The following is a 16,358-nucleotide window of genomic DNA, read 5'->3' on the forward strand; positions in this document are numbered from 1 at the left end:
CTTGAAGGAGATGGTGCGCGATCACTCATCTCATCGAGAAGCCGCAGCTAAAGTCAGAAGGCGTCGTTCACGTCGACGTCGGTTTTCGAGGACGCCCGCTACCTCCTCGACACGTTTGCGTGATCCCTCATCAGTACCACCTCCTTTGCCTCCCAGACCACATGCCATGGGAAAGGCTGTAAAGGACAAAGCCAGTGAGCATACCCTAACTGCGACAGAGTGGCCTGCACTTCAAAGGGAAGCAGCATCAAGCGAACCGAAGGAGCTTCATGACGGCCAGTCCGCGCTCCCGGTTCGAGATTTTTCCAACCAAGACAGGCAAGTGACTGCAATCGTCCCGGTTCGAGATCTTTCCAACCAAGACAGGCAAGTGGCTGCAATCGTGCAATCATTAATTGCCACGATTCGCACGCTACTGAGCAGCATACAATCTCCGTCTGCTAAGAGTGCACTGCAAATACTGGATGCACTGAATTCAGTTCTTGCTAACTTCGTATAAGCACAATGGCTCAACAAAATCTCATCTTCCGCACTGAAGTTAAAAGTGCGTCGATTTTTCAGTGGAATGCCAGAGGCATGAAGTCCCGTATCTCGGACTTTCGCCAATTTGTTCGGGCCAATCAATTCCCTATACTTGTCATATGTGAACCAAACGTATCAACGCCTTATAGATTGTCCGGTTATGAAGCTTTTTGTTCAGCTGCTTGCGAAGAACAAAGCAAAGTAATTGTTTACATTCGCACAGACTTGACTTATCTTTCACACCCAATAAGTTCAAATGACGACAATCAGTACGTGTGTCTTCGTGTGAAGAAGAATGCAGTTTCGTTCACGCTTATTGGTGGATATATATCTCCGTCATCGCGATTTGACTGCGACAGATTAAGAGACATTCTAATGAGAACCGATGGGCCTTGGATCATCACCGGTGACTTCAACGCCCATCACATGCTTTGGGGGAGCATTAGGATGAATTCCAGAGGCGGGAACATTGTGACATTCGCTTCCGATTACGACATTTCCATCATGAACGATGGTACCCCCACATATCTGCGGGGTCTCACGTATGGCAGTTGCCTTGACCTGACATTGGTGTCACGGTGCTTCTCTCACAAAGTTAAGTGGTTTTGCGATATTGAGACTCATGGGAGTGATCACATACCCACCTACGTGACGATCGATGGTATCATAAAAAATTTCTCTTCCGGTGTTGCAATTGGCACTGACTGGTCGATGTTTGCATCGCGTGTTGAGAACGCTTGCCAAGAAGGCCTCGCCTGCAGCCTGGAAAATACCATAGCGGAAGCTATGCAAGCGTTCAAATGTAAATTACCATTTTTGTCTAAAGTAACACAGTTTGACATCGAACTGGAAAAATTACGAGCTTTACGAAGGCGTGCTGAACGACGATACAGACGCACAAGATCAATTTACGATCTGAGGGAAGCAAGGCGGCTCCAGAAAAAGATTCAACGACGAATTTACAAACTGGAGAGCGAACGCTGGAAAGCGTTCTGCGAATCTCTAGACCCTCATAAACCTCTGTCATATATCTCGAGAACAGTTCGTGGTCTTCGCTCCTCTCCACAACAACGGCACCCTTTTAAAGCTTTGGCACTCCATCATGGAAAAACAGAACTCGAGGTGGCTGAAGAATTTTGCACGAGAGTTGCCGGGAATACTATGAACGAGAGCATCGACGCCGTGATCGTTCCTGAGACGCGATTACCAGAAATGGACATTCCGTTCACCATGGATGAACTGGAAGGTGCGTTAGTCGCTTCTAAGCGCATGTCATCGCCAGGTCCTGATGGTATTACTTATAGTGCGTTGGGACACCTTGGACAAAAAGCCGGAAAAGAACTTTTAACATGTTTCAACAACTCCTGGCTCAGCGGTAGTGTTCCTCGAGAATGGAAAATAAGTCGATTAATACCACTTTTGAAATCGGGAAAATCACCATTGGACTTGACAGCGTACCGCCCTATTGCCCTCGCAAGCTGCCTCGGAAAAGTGATGGAAAGAATGGTTCTATTTCGTCTCGAGTGGTACTTGGAACGATACACCAAATACCCATTTTGCATGACAGGCTTTCGTCGGGGCCGCTCCTCCATTGACTGTGTCCTTGACTTATCGACACATGTTCAACAAGAAAAAAGTCGCAAGCGCATATCAGTAGCACTCTTTCTTAACGTGAAGGGTGCATATGATAATGTAGCTCACGATGCCATTCTCACTTCTCTCGCAGCAATGGACATTGGTGGACGAATGTTTCAATGGATAAAAGATTATATCACTGGCAGGGGTTTCTTTGTACAAACAGATGAGGGTACAACTGCCCAACATTACACCTACTGCGGAGTACCTCAGGGAGGTTTTTTAAGCCCCGCATTGTTCAATGTGGCCCTCATTGGTCTGGTGAAGGTTCTGCCAAAGTCGGTGTGCCTATCCATATATGCCGATGATATTTGCCTCTGGAGTGCTGCAGTTACTCCCCCTCAGGTGCGTGCACGAATACAGTGGGCAGCAACCCTCACAACAGCCTACCTTCAGAAACAAGGCCTAACTATATCAACTGTGAAGTGCGCGTTGATGGCGTTTACACGCAAACCAATGACGCCTTACCCTGTTTACATATGGGCAGAGTGTCAAATATGCACGGACGCATCGTTTCCTGGGCATAATAATCGACAGAAGTCTTTCGTGGAGCCCACATTGTGCGTACTTGAAGAAGAGACTGCTATCTATTGTGCATATCATGAAATTCTTGTGCGGTAAAGCATGGGGAACTTCTGGGGCCTCCATGCTACAGCTGTACAGGGCCCTATTTCTGGGTCTATTGCGTTACAGCTTGCCGGTACTGACTAACACTTGCAAATCGAATACTCATTCATTGGAGAGTTTGCAGGGTCAGGCACTGCGTATCTGCCTGGGACTGCCCCGATGCGCTTCTACTTATGCCACAATCATGCTTGCCAAAGACCATCCGTTCAGGACATATATAGTTGTGGATTGCCTCAAAGCGCACATTCGACATGCTAGCCGTGTCCCCGACCACCACTTGGCCCTTCTACCTTCCGGAAGACCACGTGCTACGTTTTCAGACGTCATAGCCAAGCACCTAAACAGCATTCCATCAGGATATACGTCAGCTGCGAGAACGGCTTGTCCTTTGTGGTGCCTCGACCAGCCGCAAGTACGTCTAGAAATTCCGGGAATCAAAAAGAAAAGCAGTCACTCCAGAGTAGCATTGAAGCAAGCAACACTGCTATTATTACATGAGTTGTACTTAGACCGAACGCAGATATACACTGATGGGTCCGTCTCATCCAGCAGCTCATCAGGTGCCGCTGTGATTCCGGCTGCAGAAATGACAATCAAGTTTAAGTTGTCGCATATGACTACATCTACGGCATTAGAGCTTGCTGCTATAAGGGCTGCTTTACAATATCTAGTTCAAGAACGTCCAGGAAAATGGGTCATATTCTGTGATTCGAAGGCAGCGCTTCAGAGTTTGCAGTCTGCCATGCGTAGGAGGAGTCATGACCAACTGGTACAAGAAATAAGACATTGCCATCATGAAGCTCTTGCACGAGGGCATATTATATATCAATGGCTGCCTGGACATATCGGTATTACCGGAAATCAATTAGCCGATGATGCAGCCCACTCAGCCCATGAAGAAACCCGTGTAGTCCCGATTCCTCTATCAAGGAATGATGCAGCAAGACAACTTTACCTGCTGGCTCGAGATCTCACACGCACGTTCTGGTCGTCTACCAGTTTCCAAAGGCGTCAATTTTATGAACTGGATCCTTCGCTCAAGCTAAAGCTACCATCACAACTTTCCCGCTCCGATGCGACACTGTTATGCCGCCTTTGGTTGGGTGTTGCATTTACAAAGGTGTCCTCCTTTCGCATTGGTATGGCAGACACTCCTACATGCGACTACTGCGGAGCTGAAGAGACCATCGGACACGTCCTGTGCAGTTGCGCTTGCTACGACACACAGCGATGCCAGCTCCGGATGGTTTTGAATCGACTTGACCCCGGACCATTTTGTGTGCAGAAGATACTAGGACCTTGGGCATCTGCCTCAGTTGCACAGAAAGCAACAAAAGCACTGCTACTTTACCTCAAGTCAACAAACCTGAGCGACCGCCTGTAGACTGTGTGTGCTCCCCGAGTGTGCTCGTGATTGTGTGTACCTTCTCATCTTGCTGCAACCTCTTTTCTCCCCTTTATCCCTTCCCCAGTGCAGGGTAGCAAACCGGATGTGCGTCTGGTTAACCTCCCTGCCTTTCCTTGCATCTTTATCTCTCTCTCTCTCTCTGTCCTCGGTGTGTGGTTCTGAGCATCGGGGGCACACTTCGGAGTTCCTGCACGCTCCCTGCACATGGCCGATCTTCTGGCACTTATGACATCGCATAGGTTTTAGAATAAATGGTGGGACCTGGTGACGAAAGTGGCCAACCTTCACATGGGAGGGGAGACAGTCCCCTTTGAACGTAATTCTCACACAATGTGTGTTACCAAGGCGGCTGACATTCACAATGACGTTATCTTCATTTGCCGGTTTTATTAGCACTGAGAGATCCGAGTTTGGAATTTCAGTGGCGATGTCATAAATGACTCCTGTTGAAGTGGTGCTATCAGCTGGTATTATAGACTTGACATTGATGTTACCCAGTTGCGTTACTTTCTGAAGCACGTTTAGCGCACGTGGGTTCAGCACATCGATTGCCAAGATGTTCCTTTTTGCGCTTAGACGTATTTCTTTGATCTGATTTGGCGTAATATTCTCGAGATACACAGAGAGCACTTGCCTGTTCAGCCTGCGTAGACTGTCGGTAGCCTTCAGCGGCACAAACAGGATAGAGTGAGGCCATCGCTGAGGGGCAGTTTTCACGGTAGTCGTGCTTGATGCCGAAGATGCATTGACGATCCGTCGTTTAGCCTTGCGGTACAGGACGGGTTGGAAGCCGTCGTCCGAGGACTTGTCGCTTAATGCGGAGTACAGCTCAGTGTCCTCACTCTCACTAGACGCGTTTCCTCGCTTCCTCGAAGCAGTCCCCGTGGTCTAACCGGACTCGGACGGTGCCCCGTGAGGTTGAACATCCATCACCACGATATATGGGGCGATAGACCCTACAACTGCGGCGACAAATCCAGAAAAGCACAAAAACGAGCAAGATGTGTTTCGTAAACGAATCACTTCGTCTTCCTGAAATCACCATACACTACCGTACAACAAGTGCTGGACGTTCTACGCCTGGTGCTTACAACCCTTCTGTAGGCATCATGAACCGACGACCTACGGTGGAACGTGACACGCCTGAAGTCCTGCGTCCACTACAATAGAACGCAACAGTGTAGTTTAAGCTCACCCTTTTTTATGTTCTCCTCATTCTATCTCTCTCTTTTTATCTCTCAATCCCCTTCCTTCGGTATAGGATAGCAAACTGGACGCTTGACTGGTTGATCTTCTGCCTTTCCTTCTTCTACCTCCTCCTCCTTCTTTAATTCATCGCTGGTTGGGTGGGTTTTTCTCCATTTCACACTCGTAATATCTTTACTTTTTTTCAATATAGAAAATTCAATATAGAAAAATTAACAGGGAGTTGATTGAAGCATTCCATATTAGAAACATGGGAGAAAAATGTGTTAGCCAAGCTTCCGTCACCTTGTCCGATAAAGAATTTCACTTTTTGAAAGGCACGTGAACAATCCGTCTGCAGATACGTGAACTCTTCGATTTTTGCCGTTTTGTGGTTCTTATCATGACGTAGCGCTGAATAAGCTTTCTTTAGGTTATCTCGTTTGTTCCTGGATCCACCGATGGGGGGGCGTGTGGGCTACGTGAAGATATAAGTACAGTTCGTTGTTCAAAATAAACCAGTTGTGAGTTGCGCCCGTGTTGTTTGCCTCTTTTCCTTGTGTCCGTGTACGTGTTTGCGCAAAGAAGTCATGAATGAGTACCAACTCGCCCAACTTTCAGTACTGTTGTTAGGGCTTCTCGCATGATCGATAAACTACAGTGCCATAGTTGTAAACCTACCAGCAACGCGCCAGTGTGTTGCCTAGAGTCTCGTTTTTGTTTACAACCGAGTCGCTAAAATGCTGCATTCACACACCATATAACAGCAATCATGCTTAGGAGGGGGCCAAAAGCATTTTACGATGTGCTTGAAACAGAAAATGGCCCCCACTCTGAAATTACTTCGGTGATTTGAGGGTGCGACGACAATAAACAGCACACTGGAATGTTGCACTCGCTGATCTTATTATGATGTATTAGCAACCTATAAAGACAAAATGCTTTAGTACATCGTTTCCGGCATGTGTACAAGCAGCCGCACTCGCGCTGACATGACCTAACAAGCCACACTTTGACAACATGCATGACGTACGCGCACATAGAAACACAACGTAGCTTGAAGGTGACGCGTGGAGTAATCCACACTTGCGCTCTGAATTCAACCAGTTGCCGCTAGGCGGTGACTCCGCTCGATTTCGCGGCAAATAGTATAACCTCGTCGGTTGTCCTTCCGTCTTGCGTATAGCCAGCGGAGTAAATGATGATGAGTGGGGTGAAGCGTCCGTTCCTCTGATGCGTCTTCTAGTGTGATGGGCGCGGACGGACGCACGGACGGACGGACGGACGGACGGACGGACGGACGGATGGATGGATGGATGGATGGATGGATGGATGGATGGATGGATGGATGGATGGATGGATGGATGGATGGATGGATGGATGGATGGATGGACGGACAGACAGACCGACGGACGCTTAGTTTCACACACCCCGTGTAAATGCTACAATTTTTTTCACCAGGACAAAAACGAATACTATAAGCCACGACAACCAGCACTAGCATCACTGCGGTAGCGGTGATGTGACGTCACGGCAAGGACTCGCCTGCTCCAACGCCGCTTGCCGCCTTCTTCTGCACCCGCCGTGTACCCGCTCGTTACCGATACGGTAATGTTTACTTCTCAATTTCATGACGCCAATCTCTTACAATACAAGGTGAAAGGCTTCACAACTAGAGAAAGTTATCCAAGCTGTAGAAAGTCACAATTGGGCTCAGCAGACAGCCCTCGAAACGGAAAAGTCACTGTGAAAACAATGATGGACAGCGAGATGTTATTTTCATCGCGTTCACCATGAAACGGATGGCAGAAAACTATGCTAAGCGGTGCACTTGTGACTGAAACTAGGTATAGGTTTCGGAGTTAAAACATATGTGTGCCCAAGTATGACAAAAGAAATTAAGGTGCATTGAATTCACTGAATTGATAGCGGTTTACCGTGCCAGTTACGCCTGCATTTGAAAATAATCTAAAACTTCTGACAGAATCGCGCTACCTCCAAACACGACACTTTACATAAATGTGTCTGCGATAAGCCGTCGCTTAACATATTCGGAAAATATACAAAATAAAATAATACTGGCACCACACAACGACTCCAGAAATGTTGAAATGTCTGTTCACTCAGATGACATATGTACACATTTCTTCTCAACATTCCCCAGGAATTAGGCAGTGGTATATCATTATTTGCGTGAAATGCTGGTGCGATATGCCACCGTGTCACAAAAGATAACGTTCACGTCACGTGGGAGCACTGCTGATAGCAAGGATACCAGAAGAAACGCGATTAGGTGCTGATGGCGCACCCAAGTAATAATTAAATACCCTTCTCCTCAATCAGGCGACGACTTGTCTCAGACGTCTTGTCTACCTACACGTAATCTATACTGCACAGAAAGGTAATTGATAATGTGGCTAACTAAATAATTACGAGCGCGTCAGCGTTATTGCTACGATGCGGCTTGAAAACAGAATCTCACAGCAACAATAAAGAATTTCCGCACATAACCTCAACCTCACTTCAGCTGAATAATTTCAGTGAAGTGAAGCACCAAAATAATAATATAAGAGAAGCATGAAATTAAACAACATTGTGAGTGAGCAAGTACACAAGGAAAACAGACACAACAGCTGGGGTAACTCATTCGAGATATCTTGTGAAACTGCGGCGAGTACAGGGCTTGGGACACCATTAAAGCGCTTTCCTTAGAAATGTGGATCAGTCAAATACAACTGACCTTGGCGGAGGGAAAAACCCTATATCTCCTAAAAGAATTACCCATAGACAAAAACTCAACCTATAAATGTAAATGTGGTGTCTTGCATCTCAAGATCACGACACGATCATGCGGCAATAAGTTTGCTGTATTCAAGCAGAAGCCTGTTCTTTATTTTCACACTCGTTGAAACGGGCCCTAAAAGAGTTCTACGCGATAGCGATAATCTGTCCCTATAGTGGGTACACTCAACGCTTAGTGCATGAATTTTTTTCGAACTTGCTATGCACCCACTACGTGGCCTTAAGGAACAAGCCACCGGTAACCTGCGTGCCTTTTGTAGTGGGTGGCCTGCTTTTAAACATGAAGCCATGATAATCACATCTTCTAGCGCTTGATGGCTATGCGCACTTGGACCACGCATTAATACTGCGGTATCACATGTTGCATTGTGAAGCATGTATACAGGACGCGTGTGTTTGTAAAGAATGAAAGTTACTTTTACTGCATTTAGAAGCAGAGGAAGTTATTTCCACTATATTTCCGAGCAGACGGCTGACTCTGGGCGGAACACTTGCTTGCCACGCAAACGACCTGGGTTTGCTCCTCCCTGAAATCTAGATAACTTATTGCGATAACAATTATATGTACCATCCCGGCTGGTGTTTGCCGTCGCCGCTGCCGTCAATCAAGATGAGGGGGAGGGGGGCGCTTATGGTGCTATCACGGCAACGATAAGCGCGCCTCTTGCCCCTACAGCAGGCGGTAGCTTCTACGGGCTGCGTTTTCAACACGAAGAAACAGTGTCGAAACTGTACCTGGAGCGGCCGTCCACATAGAGATGTGCTCTTCACATATTAACCTGCCACCAACGGTGCCACACGAAGTATAGCCCTTAGTACCAGCATGCGCTGCCCACGGGAGGTGCTTATCATCAACGCCGTCACTACGCAGGAGCCTTGTTGTGATCATCTACTGTGGCCACGCCGCAGGAAATTAGGTTACTTAGCAAGTTAATGTTTACTGCTAGTATCATTGGTCCTAAATAAGCTAGCCTTGCTTCGTAAAGCACCCAGATATGTCTTATAGCATTCATTGGTTTGGCCTACTGGGCGAAACTGATTTTTTCGTATTCATTTTATATGCATTTTTTCTCAAGGAAGGAAGGAAAATAAGAGGAAAAGAATGGCAGGGATGTTAAACAGCCTATAGGCAGCCGATTTGCTTCCCTGCGCATGAGAGGGGAATGGGGAGATGAAAGATAGATGAGAGAGGGAAGAGAGACGAACACAGCACATTCGGCAGCACATGCGCGCACACTCAGTCATAGTACAGTCTTGTCTTTCGCAATGTGTGACATTGCTGTTACAGCCGCTTGTTGAAGTCCGTGTCGTGTAGGAATTTCAAGAGAGCTTTTGTCGCCAAATGTCTTCTCTCGGGCACTTGAAAGAATAGTGTCCACAGCATTTGGCTGTTGCCGATGCACGCAGGAACGGACGCCAGTGACTGTGTCTGGATGTCATACAACGGACAGTCACACAGGATGTGGTGCCGCGCCTCTTCGCAATAACAGGCATCGCAGAGAGCGTTGTTGGCCATTCGTATGACAAATGAAGAGCAGCGATGGCGTAGTGGTTACAGCATCGGCCTCGCATGCAAAAGGTCCGTGGTTCAAATCCCGGTGCCGCGCAGTTCCCAACCGGATTAAAAAAATCCGCGTGGCGATGGAACTGCATTACGAGGCCTGGGGTGCGGCCTCACCGGTAACCACCGCCGGGAACGCACTCCCTCACCAGAGAAGGATTGGCCACCCTGGTGCAGTATCTGGCCACTACCTCCCACATGCAGACGTCAAATAACTCACGGCCCTCAGTCCCCAGCAGCTGCGAAGCAACTAACCACGGCGGCGGTCAGACCTGCAACGCAGCAGAGGGTGCTAAGAATCTCTGGATCCGGACAGGCCGCCATTGGAACTTGAACTTGGCAACGTTTACCGCTGGAACCTTATCTAGTGAGGGAAGTCTAGCTGTACTATGGAGGAGCTAGAGGGTGTTAAATGGGATATAATAGGGCTCAGTGAGGTTAGGAGGACAGATGAGGCCTATACGGTGCTACAGAATGGGCACGTCCTCTGCTATCGGGGCTTGGCTGACAGAAGAGAACTGGGAGTGGGGTTGCTAATACACAGAAACATAGCTGGCAACATAGAGGAATATTATAGCATTAATGAAAGGGTGGTAGGTATCGTAATTAAACTGAATAAGAGATAGAAGATGAAGGTGGTACAGGCTTACGCACCTACATCCAGCCATGAAGACGCTTCAGTTGAAAGCTTCTATGAAGACGTGGAATCGGCAATGAGTAAGGTAAAAACACAGTATACTATAGTGATGGGCGACTTTAATGCAAAGGTAGGGAAGAAGCAGATTGGAGACCAGGCAGTAGGAGATTATGGCATCGGTACTAGAAACGCCAGAGGAGAGCTACTAGTAGAATTCGCAGAACTCAATAATTTACGGATTTTGAATACCTTCTACCGAAAATGAGGAAACCGCAAGTGGACATGGAGGAGCCCTAATGGTGAAAATAAGAACGAAATAGACTTTATAATGAGTGTAAACCTAGGTATCGTGCAGGATGTGGAAGTGGTTGGCAAGGTACGATGCAGTGACCATAGAATGGTACGGTCTCGAATTCTAATAGACTTGAGAAAGGAACGACAGAAACTGATACGCAAGAAGCCAATCAATGAGCTAGCACTGAGAGGGAAAGCACATGAATTCAGAGTCTTGCTTCAGAACAGGTACTCGGCTCTTAATGAGGCAACCAACCTTAGCATAGATACAATGAATGAAAATCTGACAAGTATCATTACCGAGTGTGCAGTGGAAGATGGAGGCAGGGTAGTTAGACAGGACACTGGCAAGCTTACCCAGGAAACGAAGAATCTCAATAAGAAGCGTCGAATCATGAAAGTCTCAAGTGCAACAGACAAAATAGAACTGGCAGAGCATTCGAAGTTGATTAATAGGCGTAAGGTATCCGATGTAAGAAGGTATAACATGGAGAGAATCGAACACGCTCTGAAAAAACGGAGGAAGCGTCAAAGCAGTGAAGAGGAAACTTGGGATAGGCGAAAATCGGATGTATGCACTAAGGGCCAAAGAAGGCAAAATAACTACCAATATGAATAGAATAATTAAAATAGCGGAGGAGCTTTATCGAGATCTGTACAGTAGCCGGTACAACCACGACTTTAATACTACAATAACTAGCAGTAAGCCGGATGACACCCCGCCAGTAATGATAGAAGAAGTAATGATAGAAAAGCTTTGGAGAGCATGCAAAGAGGCAAAGCTGCTGCTGAGGATCAGGTAACATCAGACCTGCTGAAAGATGGAGGGCAGATTGTGTTAGAAAGACTAGCCACCCTGTTTACGAGGTGTCTCCTGACGGGAAGGGTACCAGTGTCTTGGAGGAACGCTAACATCATCTTAATACATAAGAAAGGAGATGACAAGGACTTGAAAAATTACAGGCCGATCAGCTTGTTCTCTGTAGTATACAAGCTATTTACAAAGGTAATTGCTAACAGAGTAAACAAAACATTAGAATTCAATCAACCAAAGGAACAAGCAGGATTTCGAACAGGCTACTCAACAATCGACCACATTCATACTATCAATCAGGTAATAGAGAAATGCTCAGAATATAACCAACCACTCTACATAGCCTTCATAGATTACGAGAAGGCGTTTGATTCAGCAGAAATATCCGCCGTCATGCAGACACTGTGGAATCAGGGCGTAGATGAAGTATATATAAACATTCTGGAAGAAGTCTACAGGGGATCAACTGCTACCATAGTGCTTCATAAAAAAAGCAACAGAATACCAATCAAGAAGGGTGTAAGGCAGGGGGACACAATCTCCCCAATGCTATTTACCACGTGCTTAGAGAAAGTTTTCAGATGCCTAGAATGGGAACAGTTAGGGATAAGAGTTAATTGAGAGTACCTTAGTAACCTGCGCTTCGCCGATGACATTGCATTGCTGAGTAACTCAGGGGACGAATTGCAACTCATGATTACAGAGTTAGACAAGGAGAGCAGAAAAGTGGGTCTTAAAATGAATCTGCAGAAAACGAAAGCAATGTACAACAACCTCGGAAATGAGCAGCGCTCCGAGATATGTAATAGTGCACTACAAGTTGTAAAAGACTATGTCCACTTAGGGCAGGTAATAACCGCGGAGCCGAACCACGAGATTGAAGTAAGTAGAAGAATAAGAATGGGATAGAGCACATTTGGCAAGCACTCTCAAATTATGACAGGTATATTGCCACTATCCCTCAAGAGGAAGGTATATAACAGCTGTATCTTACCGGTACTTAGCTACGAAGGAGAAACCTAGAGACTTACAAAGAGGGTTCAGCTTAAATTGAGGATGACGCAGCGAGCAATGGAAAGAAAAATGTAAGGTGTAACCTTAAGAGACAAGAAGAGAGCAGAGTGGATTAGGGAACAAACGGGGGTTAAGAATAACATAGCTGAAATCAAGAAGAAGAATTGGACATGGGCCGGGCATGTAGCGCGTAGACAGGATAATCGCTGGTCGTTAAGGGTAACTAACTGGATTCCCAGAGAAGGCAAGCGGGTTAGGGGGAGACAGAAGGTTAGGTGGGCAGATGAGATTAAGAAGTTTGCGGGTATAAATTGGCAGCAGCAAGCACGGGACCGGGTTCTGGTGGAACCTGGGAGAGGCCTTTGTCCTGTAGTGTACGTAGTCAGGTTGATGATGATGATGATGATGATGATGATGATGATGATGACAAATGATTATGATTTTTAAATGCCACTCCTAGCTATAAGCGGTGAAGAAGGGTGGCTTCTCTTCGGTCGTGCCTAGTCGGCAGGCGGAGAGCCATGAAAGAGGACAGGTGGTGTTGACGATTCGTCTCGTTGCTTGATGGGCACCATAGTGAAAACGTGATTTCACGCGCAAGTCGTCGAAGATTGCTGGCAGCATCGGACCACGAAAGTGGTATGGCTTCTTCTCGTGCTCCTTCAAGAGGTGCCCGCGCGGCAGTATCGGCCTGTTTGTTCTCTATGGCGCCGCAGTGACTTGGCAGCCACTGAAACGTCACATGATGCCCTTTCTCATGTGAAGTGTGGAGAAGGCATCGAATTTCAAAAACAAGCTGTTCGTACGGCCTGCGATGCAGTGCTGAGAGCACAGATTGTAGGGCAGCACTTGAGTCGCTGAAAATTGACCATTGTTGCGGTGGTTCCCGATTGACCATACAAAGTGCAGCGCGCAAAGCAGCTAGCTCCGCTGCTGTAGATGCCGTCGAGTAGTCAGTCCTAAAGATGATGGTAACACCTCTTGCCGGGACAACTACTGCACCTGACGAACACTGGCGGTTCGTGGAGCTATCTCTCTCTCTCTCTCTCTCTCTCTCTCTCTCTCTATATATATATATATATATATATATATATATATATATATATATATATATATATATATATATATATATATATATATATATATATATATCAGCTTTCAATTTATCATCGGCGTTTATCACGGGCACCGGTAACGGACTTGAATGGGACTGTTTCTACGGCGCATGGCACGGCGCAGCAGTGACGTCTACGGCATCAGCGGTGGATATAAGAACGACATTCCGACAGCTCCTCTTCAGTGGGTCCGGCGGCGGCATGGCGTCCGATCGCTACAAGCTAGTTTGCTTGATTTTACAGGTCCGCTACCATTTCAAGTGTTACAGTAGCGATGACCGTTTCTTGTTGCTGCTGCCGGATCCGCTGCCATGCGCATGCGCTGTGAATGCATTTTTGTGTTGTCTAAGAATGATACTCTTGATTTCTGGAGACGTCGAGTCTAATCCTGGTCTCCAAATCGAAGATATGCTGAAGGAGTTGCTTGCCGGTCAGCAAAAAATTAGCCAGGACATAGCCAGCCTCACTACTACAGTAGCGGCTCTCGATAGTAGGTTAAAAACCGTAGAGGCAAGGACAGCTGCGGCTGCGGACCTGGTTCTTCGATTGAACGAGCTCGAAAGCACTGTGAGGAACTTAAAAAACACGGTTGAAATTCTTGACCACCGTAACGACGACTTGGAAAACCGCCTTCGCAGGAACAACCTGATCATTTACGTATTGACGGAAACGGAGAAAGAGACTCCGGATCAGCTACTGGAAACTGTGCACGAACTCATAAATGTCAAACTAGGCGTCAAGTGTGAAAACATTTAGCGGTGGCACAGGCTAGGAACGCCAAGTAAGAATAGTAGTCCTCGACCTGTTATTATTAAGCTCATTGATTTTCGTACCAAGACACCAATTTTAGGCAACGCAAGAAAACTTAAAGGATCAAAAATATACATAAATGAAGACTTCTCGGCACATGTTCGACAAATACGCAAGTCTTTGTGGCAGCACTCGGTTGACATCAGAAAAAATGCAGATAAAGTTCGACTTCGCCACGATGCTCTTATCGTGGACAGCGTCCGTTATAGCTGGGACGAAGCCAGCGGCACCCTTATCAAACATTCTCAACACGCGCCTGAGCGGCCGCCCGCGCATGCGCTTTTACATTCACGTCAACCACGACTTCCAGAATGACTGCGTATTGATCGAAATTTGGTTATTTTGAATATTAATGCGCGTAGCTTAGCAAACAAGATTGATAGCTTCAATTGGCTCATTCAATGCCACCAGCCCTCAATTATTTGCGTCACCGAAAGCTGGTTAAATGATTCGGTTTTAGATGTTGAAATCTTGCCCCCGGGGTTATGTAGTTTTACGCAAAGATAGACTATGTAGTCGTGGAGGGGGTGTAGCACTTTTTATCAAAAATCACATTGACTTTTCTTTGCTTCCTGATCTGCCAAACACAGAATCTATCTGGTGCAAGTTAAAAATTTCTGGACAGGCTATTGCTGTAGGAGCTATTTATCGCCCTCCAAACAAAACTTCTGACGTTTTTTCGGATATTACCAACTATATTTTAGATCGCAAGCTTCACCTAGGCAAATTAATTTTGACTGGCGATTTCAATGCCCCGTGCATTGACTGGAACAATTTTGCATCCTACGGTCGTGACAAAAAGCTTTGTGACTCGCTCCTAAATGTGGCACTGTCATTTGACCTCACTCAAATTGTCACCTCCCCTACCCGTGAAAATTCAATACTTGACCTTGTCTTCATAAGCGACGAATTTTGCAAAAAGGGACACCACAGAGAGGTTGTCACAAGTTTGTCTGATCACAATGCTGTAATTGCGTGCCTCAACATAGTGTGCCCGCCAAAACAACCTGAATTTAAGCGTGTGCTTGATTTTAGTCATGCCGATGACAACTCTATTATTGATACGCTGTGATCTAGTTTTGAAGACTTTTTTCCTAGCAGTGAACACAGTGATGTAAATGTACTCCTTGGTCATTTTCATGGTATTGTGCAGGAGTGCATATCAAAGTTTGTGCCTCAAAAGTGCATTAAACGTAATCCAAAACATCCGTGGTACACACGGGAAATCATTCAACTAACTCGCCGTGTAAAGCGACTTCGCAAAGGTCGTCCTCTTTCGTCAGCTGCGCGATCACCACTGCTTAAATCTTTGAAGTGTACTTTGAAGGCGAAAATGCAGGAAGCGAAAAATTTTTATTTCAACAATACATTGTCACGGTTTATGGTAGAAAACTCGACCAAATTCTGGAAGTCTATTAACCCGAAGTCATCTGTTCAGTCTTGCTTCCTTATAAATGACCAATCATGCTCCGATTCTAACACTATTGCAGAAAGCTTCAACGACTATTTCAAGTCCGTTTTCTCTCGTGATGATGGCACTATCCCTGAGTATGCTTGCAAATTTGTTCAGTCTACAATTCCAGACATCACAATCTCTTGTTCAGGTGTTCACAATTTGATACTAAAATTAGATGTGACTAAAAGTTCCGGTCCTGATGGCATTCCTAATACGTTCTTGAGGCGGTACTCCGAATGGTGCGCTCGTTACTTGACTGTCATTTTTAATAAATCGTTTGCGTCGGCCACTGTTCCCATACTTTGGAAGACAGCTAATGTTGTCCCGTTATTTAAATCTGGCAATAATCAGCTCATTTCAAATTGTAGGCCAATTTCCCTATTTTCAACAAGCTGTAAACTACTGGAACATATCATTCATAAACATATTGTTGAGTATTTGGACGCAAACAACCTTCTGTCGCGGTGTCAGCATGGTT

The sequence above is a fragment of the Rhipicephalus microplus genome, chromosome 1 (genome assembly GCF_043290135.1).
Source record: "Rhipicephalus microplus isolate Deutch F79 chromosome 1, USDA_Rmic, whole genome shotgun sequence".
NCBI classification, from domain to species: Eukaryota; Metazoa; Arthropoda; class Arachnida; order Ixodida; family Ixodidae; genus Rhipicephalus; species Rhipicephalus microplus.